The sequence below is a fragment of the Triturus cristatus genome, chromosome 2_2 (assembly GCF_964204655.1).
Source record: "Triturus cristatus chromosome 2_2, aTriCri1.1, whole genome shotgun sequence".
Lineage (NCBI taxonomy): Eukaryota > Metazoa > Chordata > Amphibia > Caudata > Salamandridae > Triturus > Triturus cristatus.
The window spans coordinates 1,269,470,315-1,269,492,614 of record NC_140582.1 but is presented as its reverse complement, the minus strand read 5'-3'; the positions used below and the strand labels follow the sequence as shown (position 1 = coordinate 1,269,492,614).

Here is a 22,300-nt window from a genome sequence, read left to right as displayed (position 1 = left end):
AGAACTAGTGACCAGCATATGCCAGGCCAACTTCTCACAGCGAGGATATGGGGACGGTTCCTTAGTGAGGGCGGGACACACTGCTAGACTTACTTTCAGATGTTTATAATTCTTATCCCCATATGAAGGCAGCATTGATGACTAGGTATGGGTTGACCCCTGAGTTGTATAGACAAAGGTTCAGGGGTTGCACAAAGATTCCTAACAGTACGTATGTGGAGTATGTAACTTTTTTTTGCAGAGCACTGAATGGTTGGGTAGCAAGGTTGATGATTTTCAAGGGCTTCTTGATTTAATGGCATGGGAGTACTTGTCCAGTAATTGTTTTCCTGAGCTACGCCAACACCTGATTGATATTAGGCTGACTAACCCTAGGAAGCTTGCTGAGGAGGCGGACATCTGGGTCAGTACCAGGGTCCACAAGGGTCACGTGGGAGATTCCGCCAAAAGTTGGCAGGGTCGCCAGCAGAGGAGTGGAGGGGACAGGGGTAACCTGAGGGAGTTCCCAAAAAGCCCCCAAAGTAATCCCCAAGGGAAACAAGGGAAAGGTTCTCAGCCTCCCCCACCCCAGAAACCGACCGGGGCCGGACAGGTCCACCTGTTCAAAAGGGGCCCATAAAATGTTACAAGTGTGGTACCATAGTGCATTATGCCTCTGATTTAAAGTGTCCTTTGTTTGGTAAACCAGCACCCACTGGTGCCCCACCCCGGCAGATGGCTAGTGTAGCCTTGGGGGAGGAGATGGCAGTCCAAGGTGGGTGGGGTCCAGCAGAGATGTCCCTTGTCTCATTAGGAGACTGCGAGATGGTCCCCCAAACCCAGCTGCCTGATAACACTAAGAAATACAGGCAGTGGGTGACCATTAATGGCCGCAGGGTGGAAGCTCTGAGAGATACAGGAGCCAGTGTGACAGCTGTCAAGTGTCACTTGGTGTCTCAAGAGCAGGTTGTCCCAGGAGCATTCTATCTAGTTATTGCCGCTGACAACACAGAGAGTCACTGCAAGGTGGCTCAGGTTCCCTTTCAGTGGGGGGGTCTCTGGTACTCTTCAGGTAGCTGTGAGGCCCGCCATGCCTGTAGACCGTCTGTTAGGGAACGATTTGGAGAGCTCACCTTGGGCTAAGGTGGAGCGGAGTGCTCACCTGGAGATGTTGGGTATGCCGGATTGGGCGTGTGTCACCACACGGTCCATGGCAGCAAGTAGAGGTGCTCAAGAGGTCCTGGAGCCTGAGAGGGATGCCCAGGGACCGGCCTTGAAGAGAAGGAGCAAGGGGCACGGGAAACCGGCCCCTGAAGTTCCCACGGCCCAGGAGGAAGCAGACCTTGAGGGGGATGCTCTGGAGCCCACCGGGGAACAGAGAGCTGAACTGGGGGACCTGCCTGAGCTGACCCATTGGCAGCAGGAAGGAGGCCCCTCCACGGAGGACTTTTGTAAGGCACAGAAAGAATGCCCTTCTCTCGTGGGTATGCGGCAGCAGGATGCAGACCAGGCCGCAGGTGATCAGTCTGGGTCACATTTCATTTGCTGGGAGAACGACCTCCTATATACAGAGCCGAAGGTTGCTGAGCCTGGGTCAGCCCGTGCGCTGGTGGTACCCCAGGACTTCAGAGCCTTCCTACTGGGGCTGGCTCACGATGTGCCATTGGCAGGGCATTTGGGGCAGGACAAGACCTTTGAAAGGCTTGTCACTCACTTTTATTGGCCTCAAATGCGCAGGAGTTCAGACACTCACTGCAGGACGTGTCAGACTTGCCAGGCAAGTGGAAAGAGTGGGAGGAAGCAGAAGGCTCCACTCCAGCCATTCCCTGTGGTCGGTACCCCATTCCACCGAGTGGGGATTGACATTGTGGGGCCACTGGACCCCAGGACAGCCATGGGCAATAGGTTCATCCTTGTCCTGGTGGACCATGCCACCCGGTACCCGGAAGCCATCCCTCTGAGGGCAGAGACGGCCCCCGTGGTGGGACGTGCGCTGATGGGAATTTTCTCGCGAGTGGGATTCCCTCTAGAGGTGGTGTCTGACCGGGGTACCAATTTCATATCCAAATATATGAAATCCCTTTGCTAAGAGTGTGGTGTAACCTACAAGTTCACCACACCTTACCACCCCCAAGGAAACGGGTTGGTTGAGAGATTCAACCTTACCCTCAAGGGCATGATAATGGGTCTGGAAGAACCCATGAGGCGTAATGGGACGTCCTCTTGCCATGCCTTCTCTTTGCGTTCCGTGAGGTGCCACAGAAGTCTCTAGGGTTCAGCCCTTTTGAGCTCCTGTATGGCCACCCAGTGAGAGGACCTCTAAGTCTGGTCAAGGAAGGCTGGGAGCAATCTCCCAGGAAACCTCCCCAGAATGCTACATGCTGGCCTTCAGGAATCAGACTAGGCGATTCAGGCAACTTGCTGAGGCAAATCTGGAAGCCAGCCAGGAGGAGATGAAGCGGTGGTACGAGCAGAATGCCACTCTGGTAGAGCTTCAGCCTGGACAGAAGGTGTGGGTCTTGGCCCCCGTGGAGCCTTGTGCGCTCCAGGATAAGTGGAACGGTCCCTTTGAGGTGGTGGAGCGCAAGAGTCCTGTTACCTATTTGGTGGACTTGCGGTCTCCAAGGAACCCATTAAGGGTCCTTCATGTCAACCGCCTCAAGCCCCACTTGGAGAGGTCCCAAGTGGGCATGCTCTTGGCTACAGATGCTGGGATGGAAGAGGAGACCGAGCCTCTTCCTGACCTACTGTCAGCCCAGGAGCAAGATGGGTCAGTGGATGGTGTCATCCTCTCTTCCGCCCTGACCCCTGAGCAACAAAATGATTGTCGCCAATTGCTGGGGCAATTTTCTGATCTGTTTTCCCTGGTTACCGGTGTCACTGATTGGTGCGTCCATGATGTGGACACTGGGGATAGTACACCTGTGAGGCACAAGGCCTACAGGGTGACTGACAGGGTGAGGGCATGCATCAAGGAGGAGGTCTCCAAGATGTTTGCACTCGGGGTAATTGAGTCCTCCAGCAGTCCTTGGGCCAGCCCAGTGGTCTTGGTCACAAAGGCTGCAGCGCCGGGAGCCACACCCGAACTCCGGTTCTGTGTGGACTACCGAGGACTCAATTCAGTCACCAGGACTGACGCACACCCCATCCCCAGAGTTGATGAGCTCATAGATCGGCTAGGGGCTGCAAACTACCTCAGCACGTTTGATTTAACGTCTGGGTACTGGCAGATCGCCTTGACCGATGGGGCCAAAGAGAGGTCAGCATTTTCCACCCCAGATGGGCACTACCAATTTCGGGTCATGCCCTTTGGAATGAAAAATGCCGCTGCCACCTTCCAGAGGTTGGTCAACCAGGTGTTGGCTGGACTGGATTCGTTCAGTGCCGCCTACCTGGATGACATCGCGGTGTTCAGCTCCACGTGGGAAGAACACCTGCGCCACCTCTGGGAAGTGTTGATGGTGCTGTGCAAGGCAGGCCTCACGATCAAGGCGAGTAAGTGCCAGATCGGGCAGGGTTCCGTGGTGTACTTGGGGCACCAGGTTGGGAGCGGCCAGGTGGCGCCCCTTCAACCCAAGATAGAAACCATCCTGAATTGGGAGTCGCCCAAAACCCAGACAGAGGTGAGAGCCTTCCTAGGTCTCACCGGGTACTACAGGAGGTTTGTCAAGGGGCATGGCAGCATTGTTGCCCCCTTGACAGCGCTGACTTCTAGGAAGCAGCCCAGGAAAGTGATTTGGACTGACACCTGTCAGAAAGCTTTTGAGGCCCTGAAAGCTGCTATGTGCACGGCGCCCGTGCTCTTGGCTCCCAACTTCTCCAAAGAGTTTATCATTCAGACAGACGCTTCAGAGCATGGTGTGGGGGCTGTTCTTTCACAGATTAATGAGGAGGGCCTAGATCAACCTGTAGCCTTCCTTAGCAGGAGGATACTTCCAGGGGAACAGAGATAGAGTGCTATTGAGCGTGAGGCATTTGCTGTGGTCTGGGCACTGAAGAAGCTAAGACCCTACCTGCTTGGGTCTCACTTCCGGGTTCAGACAGACCACAGGCCCCTCAGATGGTTGATGCATATGAGGGGTGAGAATCCAAAGCTGTTGAGGTGGTCCATTTCCCTACAGGAAATGGATTTCACGGTGGAACATCGCCCTGGTACAGATCACGCCAATGCCGACGGTCTGTCCAGATTTTTCCGCCTTAGTGATGAGGAACTCCCTGGGGTAGGGTAGTTCTCCACACTTTTCAGCTGGAGGGGACACGTGTTAGACCTGGCACCTTGGCGTGAGTCTCCCTTCCACTTTTTGTCGCTGTGCCTCATGTGTTTTTATGGTGTTAGCCGCTCAGAGCACTGTGCCACTGCCAACCAGTGCCACAGTGCAAGTGCTCCCTATGTAAAATGTATATGTTGGTTGGATTCCATGATTGGCTTATTTGGTTTACTATCAGACCCCAGTAAAGTGCACCAGGAGTGCCAGGGCTTTTAAATACAAATGCCGCTGGTGGGCTCGCAGCACTGGTTGTGCCACCCACAGAAGCGGCCTGGTAAAATGTGTCTAGGTCTGCCACTGCAGAACCTGTGTGCAGTCTGGTACTGACATGCTGACTGGGCAAGTGCACACACTTGCCAGTCCCTAAATCTTCCCTTAACTTCATGTTAGTCATCCCTATGGCAGGCCCAAGGGCAGGGTGCATTGTAAGCCTTAGGTAGGACAAGCACAGATGTGTGTGGCATGTCCTAATAGTGAATTACAGCCATTTTCGTTTTTCACTATTGTAAGGCTACCCTGTTCTCATAGGCCAGAATGGGCTGTTAAGATTGTTACATCCTATGATCCTAACAGGCCCAGGGAACATGGTAGAAAATCGAGTTTAGTATGCCTGAACTCAGAATAATAAAGGACATCTGTTAGCAAGGTTTATTTTAATGTTCTGTGTTCGCAAACGCCACTTTTAGAAGGATGGCCTTTGCTTGCCTAACCATTTCATCCCGCCTCTGCGTGATGTGTATCTGCTGTCTGGATTGCATGAGTGACAGGGCTGGGGAAACCCAGATGGGCAGGGCTAGGTTGCTTGGTGGTGAATAGGACGATTGACAGGTAGATGGGTGGGAGGAGTACACCTGGGCTCTGAATAGGACTGTGCTCTGTCACCACAATGCCGACTCCGCCCCCTGTGGAGCTTCTGATGACTCTGCCCTGCACCCTGAATGAAGAGCCTGCATCGCGTCAACAAAGTGCTCCAGAACTGGACTAAACTAGGCAAGGGCCCCCTGGCCGGGGAGAACAAAAGAAATGTAGTATAAATGTTGGAGCCCTGCTCCTAAGAAATTAGATCCTGCTACAAGATGAACCATTGCCTGAGGGGAAGGAACCGGGAAAGCTGTAGGAGGAGTACTGTCCCTGACCTGGGGGATTGGCCTGCAGTGGTTGCCTTGCTGCTGAAGGAGAGGAGAAAGATTGCTGAGAAACTTTGCTTCAACTTGTGCTGTTTAAGGTCTCCAAGGGCTTGTGCTGAGCTTGCCCCCTGAACGAAGTCCCAGGACCAGTGGACTTCACCCCCCTTGAGAACCGCCGTTCTCCCTGTGAAGCTGACGCCGAGAAAAGTGTGTGCCTCTCAATTTGGCTTGTACTTGGGCAAGCCTGTGCCCCCTGCCCGGCCCGAGCAACGCGACTAAGGCCCCTCAAGCCGTAGCTCGCAACGCAAGGGAAGGACTTTGTGATCCTTGTTGTTTGCCCCTCTCCGCATCGTACCCCTTGTGCGTGCCCCTCTACCCTTGCCGAGGGCAGGCTGTGGTGCGTCGAGTGGTTGGCACGCGGCTCCCCCCGGGAATACTGCCTGCTTTGCATCGCGCTGAGAACAAGGGCGCCGCTCTCAAGGTACGGCTCGAACGCCGCAACGAAGAGCCAACGCACCGTACACCTGCATTGTCCCCCTGAGCAACGCGACTGAGGCCCCTTTCGAGCCATAGCTCGCACCGCAATTGAAAGGACATCGCGCCGTACATCCATGCTGGAAATTCACCGCACTGTCCGTGACGAACTCCTGAAAGATAAAGGTACTGTGCCCCCTTCGCACCGAAAGGTGTACGCATCGCCCGGAGCGTCTGCAAATGCTTGTGAGCCCCGCTCGTAAGCCTCTTACATTCACACGAACCGCCCGACGCGCACAAAGCGCACAGAGCTCCTGAATTACGCTTGAACTCAAGAACTATTTGTTGCAAAGTATTGTGGGCCCGTTTTAACGTTATTGGGTCTTGTGCTAAGTCTGCTTAAACATAAAATACTTATGATTGATAAACCCAGTGTGGAGTCCTTTTGTGGGGGTATCATTGAATTGTTGTATGTGGTCCCAAATGCTTAACCATTACGCCTAAGATAACGCCTTGTCTGCTCACGCCAAGCTACCTAGAGTGTAAGCAGGGGTTATTGTTAGAGTGTAACCCCTTACCCTGACTGGAAGAAGGGATCCCTGCTTGACACAAGTCCCTACCTGTGTCAACCAGAGAACCCGGATTCTAACAAGGAGCCTGTCCAGCAGGGCCTGGTTCTCCTCCTCAGTGAAGGCTGGGGCCTTCTCCAGAGTACGTGCCATAGCAGGAGCCAGAGGATGCAGAGACAGCAGAAGTGGTAGCAGGGATGTGGTCCAGTAGCATTTATTGCAGGCAAGTGAGCTCCCTGGGGTCCAGCTAGCCTTATATCTGTGCTGCAGAGGCAGAATCTGTGCTATATGTCCCAAGTGTAAGGTCCAACACGGTTGCATTCCATGAATCTGGCCAATCCATGGAATTGTACGACTCGTACACGCCTTCCGCATCGTTCAAATCTTCACCTTCATAAAACACTTGAAATTGCAACATTGGTGTAGGCAACCAACTGAATTTCCAGTTCAAAACTCGTACAAGTTTTGAATCCGCATCCGTCTCCATGACAGTCCAGAGCCACTGGGTGCGCCCGGCTCGGTTAACTGACTGTACAACGCGTATTTTGAAAATACACATGCACCTGTCTCCATACGATTCAATGGCCAAGGCGTACACCTGTCTGGGACCATGCCTGCCTGAAGCGTATGCATGATAGTCACCCGCGTCGGACCTCATTGCAGTCAATGACAAAGCGTACGCACGGCTCGGTCCTGAACTGTGCAATGCGTACGCATTGTCACTCGCGTCGGACCTCATTGCATTCAATGTCAAAGCGTACGCACAGCTCGGTCATGAACCGTGCAATGCGTACGCATTGTCACCCGCGTCGGACCTCATTGCATTCAATGTCAAAGCGTACGCACGGCTCGGTCATGAACCATGCAATGCATACGCATTCTCACCCACGTCGGACCTCATTGCATTCAATGGCAAAGCGTACGCACGGCTCGATCATGAACCGTGCAATGCGTACGCATTGTCACCCACGTCGGACCTCATTGCATTAAATGGTAAAGCGTACGCACGGCTCGTTCATGAAACGTGCAATGTGTACGCATTGTCACCCGCGTCTGACCCCATTTGTGTGACTATTCTACGGATTCAACACACAATTATTAGCCAGGGACACCTGTGCACACCTACCACACTACAGCATTGGCCACACAGTGTCCCATGGCATGTAAGGCTGCATTCCCTGGGTGTTTGGGGGGGCACATTTGGTTTGTTGGGTGGCACTTTTGTGCAGCCACTCCCAGGCTGTGCATGTGTACATGGGGGCAGAATCCTTTGTGTGTCGTGCACATTCCCACTGTGATGTGCAATTGTACAGTAATGGGCATGAGTCACGGACAGAGTTTCATGTTGGATATGTTTGGGGCATGTTACATACACCTTGAGTCAAGGGGGTGATGGCATGTACGTCACAGTGAGACCTGTAGCCACAATACTGATGTGCACCCACAGTCTGTGTGCATGTTGTGTCTCAGATGTGTCTGATCAAATGTGCCCAATGGGTGACAGTCTCCACATCCATGTGGTATATGCATCAACCTTGATGGTGTGTGTGTGTCTAAGAGACGTACATGTAGGGTCTGCAGGAACAACAGTGGCCACTACCTGTGGGACTTACGCTTGCCTTGTGGTGTGTACGTTATACTCTATGTCCATGCCAGTGTCGATGTGTCAATACAGGGGCCCTGGGTTTCTACATGGCAAAGATCTGTGATGCCTGGGAGACATCAGGCCTCACTTGTCACTGTGGTGTGTGTTTGGAACTTCACAGCAGTACATAGGTTGGGTGACACAGCCAGATGATTGGCCATTGCACTACATGGGACTCATGTGGACATGTGGAATTGAGATGTGAAGGTCATGTAGGTGCCATATGTGTCCATGCCCAACAGCACACACCTCAGTACATTGTGTAATGTCATGATCTATCATGTGATATTGAGTCTGGTCATGGCCACATGGGTGGAAGAACTGACAATCTTCCTTTGTGCATCCCAGTACTGCAGGGCACCAGCTGTCCATCGACCGTTCCCAGACCTTGCCACCATGCAGGAACACAACTGCATCCGACGGTCCCGCTTCACCAGGCCACTGATTGAGGAGTTGGCGGAGCAGTTGGCGCCACATCTGCTACCTGGCCGGATATACCCTACAGCACTGACCCCAGAGGTGAAGGTGATGGCAGCCTGGCACTTCTTTGCTACCGGTACCTTCCAGTACACTGTGGCTACAGCAGGTGGGATGTCGCAAACTATGTTTAGTCGGGTGCTATGCGATGTCTTGGAGGGGATGTTGCATTTCCTAGACCTGTACATCAAGTTCCCTAGCCCAGCTGAACTCCCTGAAATAAAGGATGCCTTTTATACACTGGGGAGGATGCAGAACGTCATCAAATCTATTGATGGGACACATGTGGCCCTGATACCACCACAGGCACATGAGCAGGCATACCCGAACAGGAAGCACTACCACTTCATCAGTGCTCTGGTGGTATGTCTTGCTGACACGTCTATCACACATGTGTGTGCACGGTTCCCTGGTTCGACGCATGATGCCTACATAATGAGGAGTAGTCGCATTGCAATGCTGATGTCACAGATGCCAGCTCAGCATGCCTGGCTTGTCGGTGTGTACTGGTCAATGTTGTATTCCGCACTCCTAAAAAACTCAGCTACTTGTTCATTTTTGTGTGTGTAGGTGACTCCGGATACCCCAACATGCTGTGGTTGCTGACACCCCTCTGGAACCCTGTGACACCAGCCGAGATGCGCTACAATGAGGCACATGGTCGGAGCAGGAGGGTGATTGAGCAGACATTCGGCCTCCTGAAAAGACCGGAGGGGCCCTCCCATATGAACCTGCAAAGGTGTGCAAAATAATCCTTGTATGCTGCATTCTACACAACATGGCAGTGCGAAAGGAGGTGCCTCTCATCCAGGATGACGATGACCGACCTCCGGCACCTGTGGAGGATCCCGGCCTGGGCCAAGATGCCAGTGATGATGAGGATGAGGGTGACGTCCGCTCACAGCTCATCAACAACTTCTTCACCTGAATGTGAGTTTCCAGGGTTGTTATGTCATTGTATGGAGGTAGCCTGGAATGTGTTGTGGCTACTCTGTTGCTTTCAGAGTGTGTCTGTGTGCCACTTGACTGGATGCATGCAGTGATGTGTCCATTCAGGTGGTGTGTATTCCACAATAGGGTAGTACTGCTAACTTGTTTTTGTGTAGGTTTCTTGCGACATGTTTTGTGCATGTGTATTGCATTTCTCTCCTGTTCTGCTGTGCTTTTGACTGTGTCTTGTGTCTGTCCTTCCCAGGGTACTTTGCCTGTTGTTTGGTCAACACTGACACCCAACACCCAGAATTTAACACCAGTGTGGAAGTTGTCAATTCCCATCAACTGATGCACCACACATCCCTGGACTTCAATTCTCCCACACTTTGTGAGCGCGTGTCCACTGTTACGGAGAATTACCGTGCAACTATTGTGGAATAAACATGTTGCTGATATGTAATGAACCTGTGCTACGCTTTGTTATGTGCGTTGTCTGTCTTCCCACATCTGACTGACATCTGCTTACCTCACCTGTGGACTTGTTACCACTGACTGGGGTTGGTGTTGTGTCTGTGCATGCCAATGTGTTTCAGGTCAACATCATTGTGTGGGATGAGTAACATGGCCATGGTGAGTATGTGTTGTGGTGCCATAGTGGTGTGTCTCCCTCACATGTGTCACATCACCAGGAAGAGAAACCTAACTTACATTGTGTGTCTCTTCCAAACACAGGTGGTGCTGGGGACAAAGCACCAAATGAAGAGGAGTCCCTGTCCCAGACTCTGGTGGACCCTCAGATCTCTGGTGTGGATCCGTCTCTGTCCTCTCGCATGACGACAAACAACCTGGCACCTCCGGTGTGAGTCATCGTGCAGCACCAGCAGTACCAACATCTGAACCCCCTGTACCCACGCCTTCAGCATCTGGAAACAGACAGGGCACCCCCGCCAACACGGACAGACCAAGGCCACAGAACACCGACAGCACAGGAACACAGGACCCCCCCGGAAGCTACAGCAAACTCCACCAGTAACACCACCCAAGGGGTCCCAGTGTCACCTGTGCGTTCTGCCGCTGGTCATGCCCGTGTGGATAGGGGTGCTGGAAGGGGAGGGAGGCAGAGGGCGCGCCTTGCAGAGGGGTCTGGACTGCATGATGACTCCCACCTGGCACGAATCATAGATGCGTACCAGGATAGCACCGGAGGATTTGGCCAGGTAGTGGGGATCCTCGAGGACATGCAACAGGAGCAGGTGTAATATTCGCCGGTCCGTGTCGGTCGGTCTTCGGTCCGGGTCCGTGTCGGTCGGTACGTTTTGCGGCCGGAATCGGAATCTGCCCCTTAATGTGCAAATAAAGAATTCTATAAAATACTCAATGAATTTCGCAAACCAAATTGCCTAGAAGGAACTCATCCTGTCACTTAAGATTTCACAGACAAACTGGCAAATCATTACACGGACAAAGCAGACACGTTGGACTCGTACTTAAAACAGAAACAAAGCACCAGCACTAACCCTTGTACAAAACAACAATCCAAAAATACTCTTACCAAGCCTCTCCGTTCCTTCCACTACATCTCACACGATGAATTTATGGACCTGGTCAAAGCAAGCAGGCCTGCCGGCAGCACTTCTGACCCCTGTCCACCAAGAAACTTTCAAGACAATTCTTTTAACAACCTCTGCTGCCACTCCAGTAAGAAGAATCATCAATGATTCCTTCACTACCGGAATATTTCCAGAAGAACCCAAAAAGTCACACATACGCCCTTGACTGAAGAAAACAAACTTGGACCCGCTGAACCCTGACAACTACAGACCCATTACAAATGGTCCTTTCCTGGGCAAACTGATAGAAAGAGCAGCGTCCGCCCAGATGTCACAATTCATTGAAGAGAATCACATACTTTCAGACTTCCAAACAGGATTCCGTCCGGGAAGAGGCACTGAGTCTGCCCTCCTTGCCATCTGGGATGACCTGAAGAATACAGTTGACCGCAATGGGGTTGCTGCGCTACTCCTCTTTGACCTCTCAACTGCCTTTGACACGGTTGACCATGACACTCTGAAACAAAGACTCTATGAAGCCGGCATAGAGGGAACTGCTCTAGACTGGATCACGTCCTACCTTCGAAACAGAACTAATGTCATCCATACCCCACCTTTCTCGTCCAAACCATACTCCACAAAAGCAAGGGTCCCTCAAGGCTCTATCATCTCGCCCATGCTTTTCAACATCTACATGAAGTAATTACCAGTACTGATCAATAAATTTCACCTCACATGCTATAACTATGCAGATGACACGCAAATACTCCTTCAACTGCAATGCCCCAAAGACATTGGAAAATCACCAATTTTCAGCTGTCTCAGAGCCGTGGATCAGTGGATGACTTGGAGCCATCTCAAATTGAATGCTTCAAAAACTGAAATACTCACGTGTGGCGATTGGAAACATTACAATCCGCTCGGAATGACAATGGACTCCAAGCTGTCAATGAATGCCCAAGTGGACAAACTAGCAAGATCAAGCTTTGTCACTATAAAAACGCTGCGACGAATTTTCCCTAATTTGGGATTTCCACACAAGGTCCAAGCTACCATCTCCCTTGTTCTGTCCAAACTCGATTACGCCAATAGCCTCTACCACGGATCATCTTTAATGACCATGAAAAGACTACAACGGATTCACAACTCGGCTGTCAGACTACTCTTGCATATCAAACCACGAGACCACATCTCCCCTGCCTTGAAAGTCCTGTATTGGTTACCGGTTGCCAGAAGATCTATGTTCAAGCTGCTTTGTATCACCCACAAAGCAATAAATGGAATATGACCGCTCTTCATCAGGAATTAATTCACCAAACACATTCAACAAAGGAACCTCTGCTCTAAAGGAGCACCTCGCCTCAAAATCCCAAGATACAAGAAAAAAACCATTGGTGGCACATCCTTCTCTGTTCAAGCAGCCAAACTATGGAACTCCTTACCCCCCAACATAAGGTCTACCAACAACCACCTTATCTTCAGAAAACTACTCAAGAATTGGCTCTTCCCCACATAAGCAACATTCGCAAAGAGAAATTTACAGCATATCCCTCTGTATATAAGCATTTGGTTCCACTATAGATATGTACCTATCTTTGTGTATTGCTTTATATAAACATGCAAAATAATTATATTGCCTTTTCTACCTTTTCCCTTTTCTACCCCTCTCCAACCCTTCTCAATCCAAATACCTGACTAAATTATCCACCACTAAAATTACTTTCATGTTTCACCATACTAATTCAACACTAATCCTTATGGGTTCCAGAGTAGCGTTCTACTTGCGCTTCAAAACCTCATCTGGGGCAGCAAGCGCTATATAAATACAAACCTCTTTACCTCTTCTATCCCGTCACCTACCCTTCTGTACCCAAATAACTGAATAACATATCCACTACTCAAATTAATTCATATTTTACTATACTAATTTTCAACACTAATCCTTTATGGGTTCCGGAGTGGCGTGCTACTCGCCAGAAAAGCGCTTCAACACCCATCAGGGGTAATAAGTGCTATATGAATGCAAACCTTTCTTCCCTTTTATCCCTCCGCTATCCTTCTCACTCCAAATAACTGACTAATATCCACCACTCAAATTACTTTCATATTTCACCATACTAATTCACCACTAATCCTTTATGGACTTCCTGAATAGCGTGCTTCAACACCCCATCAGGGGTAACAAGCGCTATATAAATACAAACATTTTTTCCTCATCTATCCTTCTGCTATCATTCCAAATCCGAATAACTGACTAACCTATCCACCACTTAAAATGTACTTGCATGTTTCACTATACTAATTCAACACTAATCCTCTATGGGTCCCGAAGGAGCATGCTACTCGCCGAAAAAGCGCTTTGACGCCTCGTCAGGGGGAACAACCTTTACAACGCAACTTTTACAACGCACTACCATTACAACGCATTTTTTACAACGCATAATCCATTACAACGCATGACATTACAACGCATGACACTACAACGCATTTTTAAAAACTACCTTTACAACGCATTCCATTACAACGCATACTACCATTACAACGCATACCATTACAACGCATAATATTACACTATACTATCCTACACTTACCCTACTGTTGCACCCCCTGGAGTTAGAATAGTAATTTTTACCCCTACACTATCCAACACTTACCCTACTGTTGCACCCCCTGGAGTTAGAATAGTAATTTTTACCCCTACACTATCCAACACTTACCCTACTGTTGCACCCCCTGGAGTTAGAATAGTAATTTTTACCCCTACACTATCCAACACTTACCCTACTGTTGCACCCCCTGGAGTTAGAATAGTAATTTTTACCCCTATACTATCCAACACTTACCCTACTGATGCACCCCCTGGAGTTAGAATAGTAATTTTTACCCCTATACTATCCAACACTTACCCTACTGATGCACCCCCTGGAGTTAGAATAGTAATTTTTACCCCTATACTATCCCACACTTACACTACCGATGCACCCCCTGGAGTTAGAATAGTAATTTTTACCCCTATACTATCCAACACTTACCCTACTGATGCACCCCCTGGAGTTAGAATAGTAATTTTTACCCCTATACTATCCAACACTTACCCTACTGATGCACCCCCTGGAGTTAGAATAGTAATTTTTACCCCTACACTATCCAACACTTACCCTACTGTTGCACCCCCTGGAGTTAGAATAGTAATTTTTACCCCTACACTATCCAACACTTACCCTACTGTTGCACCCCCTGGAGTTAGAATAGTAATTTTTACCCCTATACTATCTAATACTTACCTTAAATGTAATTTAATATTATGCGTTGTAAAGGTATGCGTTGTAAAGGTAGTATGCGTTGTAATGGTAATGCGTTGTAAAGGTATTTTTTAAAAATGCGTTGTAGTGTCCTGCGTTGTAATGTCATGCGTTGTAATGGATTATGCGTTGTAAAAAATGCGTTGTAAGTGCATGCGTTGTAAAAGTGTGCGTTGTAACGTCATACATCCGCTGCAAAGAGTCAGGGTCGCGGCTCTGGTCCCACATTGTGATGAGTGGGGCATTGCCCTTCTCAACGCTGTGACCCAAAGAGGGCCATCGCCTTATCTGTGCTGCCAGTGATCTTCCTATGCCAGGGAGGGATCGAGCTGAAGACTGTGGGTCATTGCCCTGTATGTGCTCTGATGACCCCCTGTATGCCAGGACGGGGGTTGTTGCTGTAGGACATCCTGCAGCTGTAACTGCACAGTTACAGCTGAGTTGGAGCAATATTTTATATGCCTGAGTCTGGGAGCACCTGAGTCTGGGAGCTCCTGAGTCTGGGAGCACATGAGTCTGAGAGCGCCTGAGTCTGGGAGTGCCTAAGTCTGGGAGCACCTGAGTCTGGGAGCACATGAGTCTGAGAGCGCCTGAGTCTGGGAGTGCCTAAGTCTGGGAGCATCTGAGTCTGGGAGTGCCTGAGTCTGGGAGTGCCTGAGTCTGGGAGCACCTGAGTCTGGGAGTGCCTGAGTCTGGGAGCGCCCAAGACCTGCCTCCCTGTGGAGAAAAAGACTCACTGCTGGACCGGAGGAGCACTCTGGAAGTCTGTTGCTTCAACCGCAGCTTCCAGACTTGTTCTCTCTGCTTGGCCGTACAGGGGCCCCGGGAGACTCAGAATGTCTGCCCCAGCTGAAGTGGGCAAGACTGACCACTGGACCATCAGGCCATGAAAGAAATGGCGTTGACTTACGTACTCCAGTACGTGAACCTGTTAATTTCTGCGGAAGCCATCGTAGAACTTTAAAGACTCCTATGGAGGCTGAGAGTGGGAATTGCCACACATGAATGGGGAATAACCACCATGCTTAGAAGGGGAAGTTGAACTTGAAGCTGACCCAGGTAACTGCAGCACGCCTACCCTAAGAAGAGTTTCTATATTCTTTACTGTGTGTTGTATTGTACGCTGTGTTTATCATCCTTATACATAAAAGCGAGTATTTGACTAGAAAGTCATTTATTCAGGTTACTTGATGGATTTTGAGTCCACTTACCTCCTCCCCAAGAAGCCTTGGACTGCTCCACCCAGTCTACCCCTGAGAGCAGGGCCGGCTTTAGCACTGGTGGCGCCTTGTGCCATCCTGTTTGTTGGCGCCCCTGAACGACCACCTCTGCCACGGATTCCCTCACTATCACCCTTGCCTCTCAAGTCTCCATCAGCACTCTCCCGCTCGGATGCATTTACTAAGGTTTATAGCGCCACTCATACCAGTGTAGGGTGTCAGAGCACTTTACCTCAAACACACATTACACAGAGACAGTCAATCAAATGAGTGTAAATCAGAGTATGGGAATGTTACATGAGCCAGAGGACTACAAGGTGTAGGAGACACATGTCATCCATACTGATAGATAGTACAGTTTAAAAGTACTTGGTCTGTAGAAGCACCACCTCAGAATTTAAAACATACCACCATGGTTGGAGTTTATATTTAATAATAAGAATAGATTTTTTTGCCATATGAACCCTTTTTGCAAAATTCTAATAATTAAAGACTGGGGGAAATCGTACCGCTCTAATCTCTACCTTGCAGTTTGCATGCAGCTCTTTGATGACAGGTATTAGCTCAGTTTTCTATATTAGGATTTCAACATATACACTGCAAGTAACACAAGGATCTCTCTGATACAAGCACTGACCTCGTTACATTATATATACTTCGTGATCTGCATGGTACATGTTCTTTGCAGCAGGCACATTAACCCTCTGCGCTACTTTAATATAAGACAAAACTCCGATCTCACTCCACGAAGAACATTAATCACTGAAGTTATCTCTCAGTATGTGCTGTATCAAGTGTTTGGCTTCCCAGGGCGTGGTCAGAGACTCTGGGCCTCTTTACAAGGCCCCTGTGCTGCCGGGACATCACGTTTAGTGACGGTAAAGCAGTGCGGACTGAAGGGTCTTATCTACAATACCTCATAAAACCACCCTGTCATAGATATTTGACAGTGGGTATTCCCACGTAACATCCATGGTATTTGACACATTCCCAGATTGGTGAGATTTCGTAAACCTGGGAATGCGTTAAAAGCCGAAGCCTCCCAGGAGAGCCGTAAGGGAGGCACAATAAGAAGAAATACCTTTATTTATCCTTGTTTTTCCCTTTTCTATTTTTGCCGCATTCTGCAGCATACATACAAAGTGGGAAAAGCCTCTCATGATTGTTTTTGTGCAGGAAGATGTCCCTTCCTGCACAAAAAACAATAATCCCTGCAACGGTGCCTGCGTTGGTGCATGGCAGCTCATTGTGCACCAGCGCAGGGGAAAAGGACAGCAATGCACAGTAGCTAATAGACACTATGCATTCCTGCCCTTTTCTTTTGCCGTAGGGCAGCACAGCAAGAAGGCTTGCGTCACTGCCTTACGGCATAATCTTGTAAATGAGCCCCTCAGCCTGACTGGTCAGACGCTCCTTGTGCGATCCATGGATAACCTTTAATGATCAGTGCAGGTCAAGAGGAGACACTGACTATTTGTTCCAAGCTGCGCCAGTAGCTCTTAGGGCCTGATTCACAAAGATAATCTCACACGTTTGTCTAAGTGTAGCATTTATTGATATTCACAAACTATGAGTTTCTTTTTACTAGTTGTTATTACATGACTGCAGATACTTGGCTGTCGGGCGGAGAACTCCGTACATAAAAGATAGGCATGAGCTTGGAATAAACAGGTGTACCAAGCCCCGTCAGTGACTCACAGCGTGTGGCAACACTGGACAGTGACAATAAGCATGAGTCAAGTCCTGTAAGTGACTCTCAGCGTGTGGCAACACTGGACAGTAACTATAAATATGAGTCAAGCCCAGTCAGTGACTCTCAGTGTGTGGCAACACTAGACAGTGACTATAAGCATGAGTCAAGCCCAGTCAGTGACTCTCAGTGTGTGGCAACACTGGCCAGTGACTATAAGCATGAGTCAAGCCCAGTCAGTGACTCTCAGTGTGTGGCAACACTAGACAGTGACTATAAGCATGAGTCAAGCTCAGTCAGTGACTCTCAGTGTGTGGCAACACTGGCCAGTGACTATAAGCATGAGTCAAGCACAGTCAGTGACTCTCAGCGTGTGGCAACACTGGACAGTGACTATAAGCATGAGTCAAGCCCAGACAGTGACTCTCAGTGTGTGGCAACACTGGCCAGTGACAATAAGCACGAGTCAAGCCCAGTCAGTGACTCTCAGTGTGTGGCAACACTGGACAGCGACAATAAGCATGAGTCAAGCCCCGTCAGTGACTCTCAGTGTGTGGCAACACTGGACAGCGACAATAAGCATGAGTCAAGCCCCGTCAGTGACTCTCAACGTGTGGCAAAACCAGACAGTTACTATTAATGTACGTACAAAGCAGGTATGGCTAGTGGGGCGCAGGGGCAGGGCAAGGGCGGAGCGGGGGGTAAGTCGACAGACAGAATAGACAGACAGACAGAATAGGACAAATTTTATTTAAAAAAACAAACACTTACCTTGCACTTGCCGCATCGCCAAGGCGAGTGCAAGGTAAATGGTTTATTTATTGTTAATATGATTTTCCCTATTCCGTTGTCTATGACTAAACCCCCTGCCCCACTCGTCTTACCTGCACCAGCCGCGCCCGGTACCAAACCCCATCAGTAACACTCAGCATATGGCAACAGTGTGTACCAAGCCCAGTTAGTGACTCTCAGCATGTGGCAAAACTGGACAGGAACTATAAGCACGAGTCAAGCCCAGTCAGTGACTCTTAGCATATGGCAACACTGGACAGTGACTATAATTTTGCATACCTAGCAGCTATGACCGGTGCAGGTAAGAACAGTGGGGCACTGAGGCGTGGCACGGGAGGAGCGGGTAGGGGGGGAAGTCAGCAGACGTTAGAATAGGGAAAATAATAATAAAAAAATAAAAAAACACGTACCTTGCGCTCGCCACATTGCCGAGCGCAAGGTAAGTAGTTTTATTTATTATTTTATTTGATTTTCCCTATTCTGTTGTCAGCAACTCCCCCCAACTGGTTTTACCTGCACCAGCCACGCCTGGTACCAATATTTCCCCCAGGCGCTGCCTGATTCTCTCATTCTGTGTAAGAATTGCTGCCATAAGAATTGTGACCTGCCAGACAGTAAGCTCAATACCCCTAAGTGCAGCGTGACTCTCTCATACTCTAGAATGATTACCGGCATTGGAAGTGTGGCCCTGCCAGGCAGTGGGATAATACCCCTGGGTGCAGAATAATTCTCTTGCACTGTGTGAGGATTACCTTGGCAGGAAGGTTGGATGTGCCAGTCTGTATGATAATTACCACTCCATGCAGCATGACTCTCAAACACTATAAGGATTACCACCATAGGAAGTATGACCCTTCCATATGGTATGATATTTAACACTAGGTGCAATGTGATTGTCTCATACTGTTCAAGGATTACCACTGTGGCCTTGCTGGACAGTATGATAATTTCCCATAGGGTCTGCGTGACTGCCTTATACCCTGTAAGGATCACCACCATGGAAAATGTGATCCTGCCAGATGATATGATAATTACCACTTGGTGCAGGGTGATTCTCCCATCCTGTTTGAGGATTTTCAATGTAGCAAGTAGGACCCAGCCAGACATCACGATAACTACCCCTAGGTGCAGCGTGACTCTCTCATACTCTGTAAGGATTACCACCATTGGAGGTGTGGCCCTGCTAGACTGTATGATAATTACAACTAGATGCAGCGTGACTCTCTCATACTCTGTAAGGATTACCACCATTGGAGGTGTGGCCCTGCTAGACTGTATGATAATAACAACTAGGTGCAGCGTGGCTCTCTCATACTCTGTAGGGATTACCACCATAATAAGTGTGTCCCTGCCAGAGCGCATGATAATTACCCCTAGGTGCAGCCTGGCTCTCTCATACTGTTTAAGCATTACCCCCCCAGGAAGTGTGACCTTGTAAGAGTGTGTGATAATTACCACTAGGTGTGGAGTGACTTTCTCAGACTGTGTAACGATTCCTGCCTTAGGAAGTGTAGCCCTTCCAGAGGGTATGGTAATATCCCTTAGGTGCAGCATGACTTTCTAATACTCTGGAAGGGTTAATGCTGTAGGAAGGGTGACCCTCTAGGTGCAGGGTGACTGTGTCATCCTGTGTAAGGAATACCGCTGTGGCAAGTGTGGCCCTCTAGGTGCAGCGTGGCTGTGTCATACTCTGTAAAAATTGGCACCATAGGAAGTTTGACCCTTTATGTGTAGCATGACTGTGTCTTACTGTACAAGGATTACCTCTGTGGCAAGTGTGACCCTCTGGGTGCAGTGTTACTTTGTCATACTATGTAAGAATTACCGCTGTGGCAAGTATGGCCCTCTAGGTGCAGAATGGCTGTGTCATACTGTACAAGGATTACCGCTGTGGCAAGTGTGACCCTCTAGGTGCAGCGTGGCTGTGTCAAACTGTACAATGATTACCGCTGTGGCAAGTGTTACCCTCTAGGTGGAGCATTACTGTGTCATACTGTGCAAGGATTACCACTGTGGCAAGTGTGACCATCTAGGTGCAGCGTGATTGTGTCATACTGTACAAGTATTATCGCTGCAGGAAGTGTGACCCTCTAGGTGCAGCGTGGCTGTGTCATACTCTTTATGGATTACAGCTGTTGGAAGTGTGACCTTCTAGGTGCAGGGTGCCTGTATCATACTGTGCAAGGATTACCACTGTAGGCAGTGTGACCCTCTAGGTGCAGCGTGGCTGTGTCATACTCTGTACGGATTACAGCTGTTGGAAGTGTGAACCTCTAGGTGCAGTGTGGCTGTGTCATACTGTGCAAGGATAACCACTGTGGCAAGTGTGACCCTCTAGGTGCAGCCTTACTGTGTCATACTGTGTAAGGATTACTACTGTAGGAAGTGTGACCCGCTAGGTTCAGCATGGCTGTGTCCTACTGTGTAAGGATTACCACTGTAGGAAGTGTGACTCTCTAGGTGCAGCGTGACTGTGTCATACTGTGGGAAGATTACCGTTGTAGGAAGTGTGACCCTCTACGTGCAGTCTGGCTGTGTCATAATGTGAAAAGATTACCGTTGTAGGAAGTGTGACCCTCTAATTGCAGCGTTACTGTGTCATACTGTATAAGGATTACCACTTTTGGAAGTGTGACCCTCTAGGTGCAGCTTGGCTGTGTCATACTGTGTAAAGATTACTGCTGTAGGAAATGTGACCCTCTAGCTGCAGCTTGGCTGTGTCATACACTGTACGGATTACCGCTGTTGGAAGTGTGACCCCCTAGGTGCAGTGTGCCTGTATCATACTGTGTAAGGATTACCGCTGTAGGAAGTGTGACCCTCTAGGTGCAGCGTGGCTGTGTCATACTGTGCTAGGATTACCTCTGTAGGAAGTGAGACTCTCTAGGTGCAGCGTGGCCATGTCATACTTGCAAGGATTACCCCTGTAGGAAGTGTGACCCTCTAGGTACAGCGTGGCTGTGTCATACTGTGCAAGGATTATCGCTGCAGGAAGTGAGATTCTCTAGGTGCAGCGTGGCTGTGTCATACTGTGCAAGGATTACCGCTGTAGGAAGTGAGACTCTCTAGGTGCAGCATGGCCGTTTCATACTTGCAAGGATTACCCCTGTAGGAAGTGTGACCCTCTAGGTACAGCGTGGCTGTTTCATACTGTGCAAGGATTACCGCTGTGGGAAGTGAGACTCTCTAGGTGCAGCGTGGCTGTGTCATACTGTGCGAGTATTACCGCTGTAGGAAGTGTGACCCTCTAGGTACAGCGTGGCTGTGTCATACTGTGCAAGGATTACCGCTGTAGGAAGTGAGACTCTCTAGGTGCAGCATGGCTGTGTCATACTGTGTTATGATTACCACTCTAGGAAGTATTCCCTGCCAGACGGTATGATAACCACCTCTTCCTGAAAGCTGACCCCATCATACTGTATCACAATACCTTCTTGAAGGTCACCTTGACAGACTGGATCAGATTTACCTGTGGGTGCAGGTTGATCCCTCCTCGGAGCACTGGTTGACGCCATTTGATCCTCAACAAATCCACTGGACTCTGTGAAGAGAAGAGCATGAAGAAATGTGTTTTTGTCTAATAAAGACACAGGAAATGCAGCACACAGTGGAGGAGGGAGGGAGGTGCTAATGATCAGATACAATCTGGTTGCTGCTGCAGTTTGTGTGAGATGGAGAGATGCTGAGAGTCAAGATAACAGGCAGCACCACCAACACCTGTCTTCAATGATGTATAAGAAGGAGGTAGGAGGGAGAGACAAAGAGGGTCAGAGAGAAAGAGAGAGAAAGGAAAAAGAGATATTTGTGCAAAAGAAAGTGCTGGGAATAGAGAAACAAAAGACACACAGTTGATGGATGGAATGCAGAACTAATTCAAAACATTCATGCCCAGTCAAGAGATCTGGGTTAAATCCATCTTTTTCCTTACCATGGCACCCCAGTTTATACCTGGCCATATGCAAGCCAGTCTTGACCCTGTGGCTCATGGGAACAGTTCAGCCCAAACTCCCAAGCCAGGTCCTCCCTGGACCGGAAACAAGCATCCTGGGACCGGTTTCAGGGCATCACCCTTCATCAGCCAGGCTAGCTTGAATCCAGTGGCAAAGTGAGCTCAGGACCCACGTCTGGGCATACCCGGCGTACTTTTGGCGAGAAAGCAAAAGACACACAGTTGATGAACAGAATGCAGAACAAATTAAAACATTCACCCCCAGTCAAGAGATCTGGGTTAAATCCATCGTTCTTTTGCTCATCATGCCACCCGAGTTTAGACC

At 49.4% G+C, this 22,300-nt stretch overlaps 1 protein-coding gene across 1 annotated transcript in view; it reads right to left on the bottom strand.

The window, feature by feature from the left end:
- Positions 1 to 21,564, bottom strand: part of LOC146863570 (uncharacterized) — a 55,069-nt gene extending 33,505 nt beyond the window's left edge. The window contains exon 1 of the mRNA XM_085643190.1: positions 21,496 to 21,564. The gene's annotated coding sequence lies outside the window, so the exon portion shown is untranslated. The remainder of the gene's footprint in view (positions 1 to 21,495) is intronic.
- Positions 21,565 to 22,300: the final 736 nt, after the last annotated feature.